Genomic DNA, 5,828 nt, shown 5'->3' with positions numbered 1-5,828 from the left:
TGGATGGTGTGCATTCTAAGTAATGTATAATTAATGTTGCAGGATTTTCCCTGTTCAATCACATTAGGGCAGTGAGAAGTCATTGGTTGAACAGGAAAAGAAAGGCAGACCTGAAAGTTACAGAGCGAGGGAGTGTCTCAGGGTAGGAGAAGAACCATGACTGCTAGAAGAACCATGGCCCCTAGGATGGCCTAGTTGGAGGACAGGCCCTTGGTCCTGAGAAGGCTGGATGCCCTAGTGTGGGGGAATGTCAGGACAGGGAAGCAGGAGTGGGTGGGTTGGTGAGCAGATGGAGGTTTTTTTTTTTTTTTTTTTTTTTTTTTTTTTTTTTTTTTTTTTTGGAGAGGAAACCAGGAAAGGGGATAACATTTGAAATGTAAATAAAGAAAATATCTAATAAAAATTATAAAAAGAAGAAAGAAAATATTAAAATAAAAAATAAAAGATCTCAAATGAGTGAAAAAGTTAGCACTGATAGAAATTTTGAAATAAAGAAAACAGAATAAGACAAACAAATAACAACAGCAAAAAAATTGAGTCTTGATTCTACCAGGTAATTACGTGTTGAGATGGCTGACCATGGGGTGTGTGGGTGTTGCTTGGAAGCAAGAGGAAATCAGGGCCCCTGCCTGAGAGATGGCCCAGCATGGGCTGGAGAGTTGGCGGCCAGGCACTGTGGAGAGTTGGCTGGCATGAATTTTTTTAATATTTCCGGCCACAAAGAATACAATCTACTTTGTAATGAATTTTGCACAGGGCGAGGGAAAAGTATCTTACCATATTCTTTCTTTGGAATATGGATATCTAATTTCCTAGCACCTTTTTTTCCCTTTTTTCTTCAAATTCAATTAACTTAATTTAAATTGAAAAACATTTCTTTAAACTGCATTTAGAGTAAAAATCATCATTATTGGGCATCACTGGGAGGAGCGCCCCTTGCTCCTGTGGAGTCTTGATGACCCATGCTAGGCTAGGGCGCTGAGGAAGGAGTGGGTGGGCAGGTGGGAGAGCACCCTCATAGAGGCGGGGGGAGAGGGAGGGAATAGGGGTTTTGTGGAGGGGAAACTGGGAGGGAGTAACATTTGAAATGTAAATAAATAAAATAAATTTAAAAAAAAGAAAAAAATGAAAATAAAAAAAATCACCAATATGTCTAAGGCAGAAACATTTATGTTAATACTTATGTTAACAAAACCAGTTTTTACTTTGGAGCTTATTCTTTAAGCAAATTGTGGAGAATGGAGAGAAAGAAGTAGGTTATTTACAGAAGATATCAGGTACAAACTCGGTGACAGAAAAGAGTTCAGAACACACTGGCGTCTCAGAAGCAATCCTCAAAAGTTTACTTTTCTCAGTTTCTGGCAATGCCTAAGATCCCTTTTTGTCTTTGATCTTGGGAGCCAAATAAGACTCTAAGTGTCCCATGTCAGCAGTTGTATGCTCTGCAACAAGAGGTACATCTGCAGATATACCGAGTGTTACTGGAGGAGACAGTGGAGCGGCTTTTGTGGAAAAGTTCATATAAGTCAGAGCAAAAGTTGGCTGAGCTGGCTCATTCATCTCTATGGTTACTGCTTCCTCTTCTTTATCAACATTGCTTGTTTGTGAGAACTTAATGTTCCCATTGCCAAACGCTCCCATGCAGAAAACTTCACCCCATCCTTTTTGCATAGGATATCCCAACCGCATCTCCAATATGGCTAAGCTCTTGGCATATACATGCAAATTCACCAGATGACATCTTTACTACAACAGCTGTACTCCTGTTCCGGGATCCCAAGCTGCTCATCACCTGAGTCCATTAACTTCACTTCATAATCTGAAACTTTCTCTCGATTTGGTGCTTCAAATACTGGTGCTAAAGTATCAGCATTATCTTTTGTCTGATATTTATTTTGAAAGCCTTTGCAGACATTAGGTTTGCTGTAGCTTAGTGGGTTTAACTCTGGGTTCCTTCTCCTATCCTATTGTTGCACATCTCTGTGTTTCGTGTCAATATTATGTGATTTTGGTTGCTAATATTTGTAGTATAGTTTAATGTCAGATATGGCGGAACCTTCAGCATTTTTCCTTTTGCTTTGGTTCCTTTGTATCTTATATGTTTCCACCAGAATTTTATGTTTGGTTTTTTTTGTATCTTTGTCAAGAATGTCATTGGTATTTTCTTAAGGATTACATCTGCAATCTGTACATAGATGACTTTGGTGGGTTAGTATAGCCATTTCACAATATTAATCGATGAACATGGAAGGTCTTTCCACTTTCCATTTCTTTTTTTTTGGTGTAGTCAATTTTCATTTTCTTGGTTGACTTAATTAGCAGATATTTTAGAAGCTCCTTTGAATAGTATCCTTTTCATTCTTTCTTTTCAACATATTCATTATTAATATATAGGAAAGATATTCATTTCTGTATTTTGATTTTATATCCTATATGTTACTGTACATCTGTATCTCACAGTATTTGGGGTAAGGTAGAAAACAAAAACAATGTTTGCTATCACTAGTAAAAATGGAAATGAATAAAATTTCCATCATTTAGCAGAACTAGGATACATAGTAGTGATTAGTTTACATGAGACCAGAGTATAAAATATTATTAAAAATAAAAATCTAGTTTTTGCAGTGGGACCATTAACAGCACTACAAAAGAATGTTTTATAGACAAGTTCTATTAGGTTGAGTTAGATGGATGCAGCAATTATTTCTATGTTTCCCAAAAGCAATGAATAAATTAAACAATAGATATTCCCAGTGAGGAACAGTTTTAAGAAGTGTATTTTGTCAAATATCAAGTGACTGTGTGTAGGTTCTTTTCTGGGTCTTCAATTCTATTCCACTGATCTTGCTGCTTGTCTCCATACCAATACTAAACAATTTTTCTCACTATTGCTCTGTAGTAGAGCTTGAGGTCAGGGATGGTAATTCCCCCAGGAGATCTTTTGTTGTGGAGAAGAGTTTTTGCTATTCTGGGTTTTTTGTTATTCCAGATGAATTTGAGAATTTCTCTTTCTAGATCCATGAAGAATTGATTTGGGATTTTGATGGGGATTGCATTGAATCTGTAGATTGCTTTCGGCAAGATGATCATTTTTACTATATTTTACTATATTACTATCCAATCCATGAAGATGGGAGACAAGGGAGCTAAAAACATCCAGTGGAAAAAAGACAGCATTTTTTTTTAACAAATAGTGCTGGATCAATTGGAGGTCAGCATGCAGAAAAATGCAAATTGACCCATTCTTATCTCCTTGTACAAAGCTCAAGTCCAAGTGGATCAAGGATCTACACATAAAACCACACACACTGAAGCTTATAGAGGAGAAAGTCTGGAAGAATCTTGAAAACATGGGCACAGGGGAAAAGTTCCTGAACAGAACACCAATTGCTTATGTTCTAAGAACAATAATCAGACCTCATAAAACTGCAAAGCTTCTGTAAGGTAAAGGACATGGTCAACAGGACAAAACAGCAACCAACAAATTGGGAAAAGATCTTTACTTATCATACATCCAACAGAGGGCTAATAACCAAGATATACAAAGAACTCAAGAAGTTAGTCTCCAGAGAGCCAAATTACCTGATTAAAAATGGGGTACAGACCTAAACAGGGAATTCTCAACTGAGTAAACTCAAATGGCTCTAAAGTACCTAAAGAAATGTTCAGCATCCTTAGTTATCAGGGAAATGCAAATCAAAACAATACTGAGATTCCACTTCACACAGGTCAGAATAGCTAAGATGAAAAACTCAAGGGATAGCAGATGCTGGAGAGGATGTGGGGGGAAAAGGAACACCTCTCCATTTTTGGTGGGAATACAAGCTGGTAAAACCACTCTGGAAATCAGTTTGACCATTGCTGAAGACCCAGCTATACTACTTCTAGGCATATACTCAGAAGATGCTCCTACATGTAATAAGGACACATGCTCCACTATGTTCATAGCTGCCTTATTTATAATAGGCAGAAGCTGGAAAGAACCCAGATGTCCTTCAACAGAGGAATGGATACAGAAACTGTGATATACATACACAATGGAGTACCATTCAGCTATTAAAAACAATGAATTCATGAAATTCGTAGGCAAATGGATGGAACTAGAAAATGTCATCCTGAGCAAGGCAACCCAATCACAAAAGAATACACATGGTATGCACTCACTGATAAGTGGATGTTAGCCCAACAGCTCAAAATAAACAAGTAACAATTTACCCAGCACAGGACGCTGGAGAAGAAGGAGGACTGAAGTGAGGGTGCTTTGGTTCCTCTGAGAAAGGTAACAAAATACTCACAGGAGCAATAAGGGAGACAATGTGTGGAGCAGAGACTGAAGTAAAGGCCACCCAGAGACTGCCCTACCTGGGGATTCATCCTATAAACAGTCACCAAAACCGGACACTACTATGCATGACAAGAAATGTACCCCAAAAGGAGCATGCCATGGTTGTCTCTGGAGGGGCTCTGCCAGAGCCTTACAAATACAGAGGCAGATGCTAGCAGTCAACCATTGATCTGAGCATGGGATCCCCAAAGGAGGAGCTGGAGGGTGGTCCGGAGAAGCTGAAGGGGTTTATAGCCCCATGGGAAGAACAATAATGTTGACCACTGGGACACTCCAGGACTCCCAGGGACTAAACCATCAACCAAGGGGTAAACATGGTTCTAGCCAAAAATGTGGCAGAAGAATGCCTTGTTAGGCATCGGTGGGAGGAATGTTCCTTGGTCAGGTGAAGGCTCAATAGGTGGCAATCCCCTGGTCCATCCACTTTCCCTCCCTGGTCCCTCCCTCTTTCCCCACTTGTGATTGCTTTCTTCTCCCTCCCAAGTGGGACTGAGCTGTCCTCACTTGGGCACCTCAGCTTGTTGACTTTTTTGAGTTCTGTGGAATGTATCTTGGGTATTCTGTACTTTTTTTTTTCTTGGCTAACATCTACCTATTAGTGAGTGCATATCATGGATGTCCTTTTGGGTCTGAGTTACCTTACTCAGGATGATATTTTCTAGCTCCTTCCATTTGCCTGCAAAACTCAGGATATCCTAAATTCTTAATGGTATTCCATTGTGTAAATGAACCACATTTGCTGTATCCATTCTTCTGTTGTCAGACATCTGGGCAGTTTCTAGTTTATGGCTATAAAAATAAGGTTGCTATGAACATAGTGGAACATGTGCCCCTGTGGCATGGTGGGGCATGTTTTGGGTATATTCCCAAGTGTGGTATAGCTGGGTCTTCAGGTAGATCTGTTTTCAATTTTCTGAGGAACCTCCTAATTTACTTTTTAAATTGCTGATGTGGCTACCTCTCCAGCTGTGTTCTTCAAATCTTTGCTGTTTCTCCTGGCCATGTGCTCATGGTACCCCTCCTCTCATGGTTCTGTCTACTTTCCTCCTCATGGTCTCTCCTCCCCTCCACTCACTTTTCCATCAGGTAACTTAAAATCCACCTACCACAAATCTCTCAAGTAACTGGCTCTAGCCCATCAGGAAGACAGCATCAAATGAGGGCGTGGGGGACCACCCCACAGCTACAACTCTGACCCATAATTGTTCCTGTCTGATAGAATTACAAGGATAGAAATGAAGAGGAGCCTGAGGAAAAGAAGGTCCAGATCCCAAAGTGGGATCCAGCTCAAGGGGATGTCCCAAGGCCTGACACTATTACTGAGGCTATGAAGGGCTCACAAAAAAGAACCTAGCATGACCTCATTTAGGAAGACCTAAGAAGCAACTGAAAGTGTCAGATGCAGATATTGCACTCAACCAACAACAGAAGCAGTTGACACCTGTTGTTGAACTAGGGAAGGCTGAAAGAAGTGGAGGAGAAG

General features: G+C 40.0%; 1 pseudogene; it reads right to left on the bottom strand.

The window, feature by feature from the left end:
* Positions 1-1,368: 1,368 nt before the first annotated feature.
* On the bottom strand, positions 1,369-5,348 carry LOC127687931 (proliferating cell nuclear antigen-like; annotated as a pseudogene).
* Positions 5,349-5,828: the final 480 nt, after the last annotated feature.

Source organism: Apodemus sylvaticus, chromosome 6 (assembly GCF_947179515.1).
Source record: "Apodemus sylvaticus chromosome 6, mApoSyl1.1, whole genome shotgun sequence".
Lineage (NCBI taxonomy): Eukaryota > Metazoa > Chordata > Mammalia > Rodentia > Muridae > Apodemus > Apodemus sylvaticus.
The sequence above is the reverse complement of the archived record's forward strand: the minus strand, read 5'-3'. Positions and strand labels throughout refer to the sequence as shown.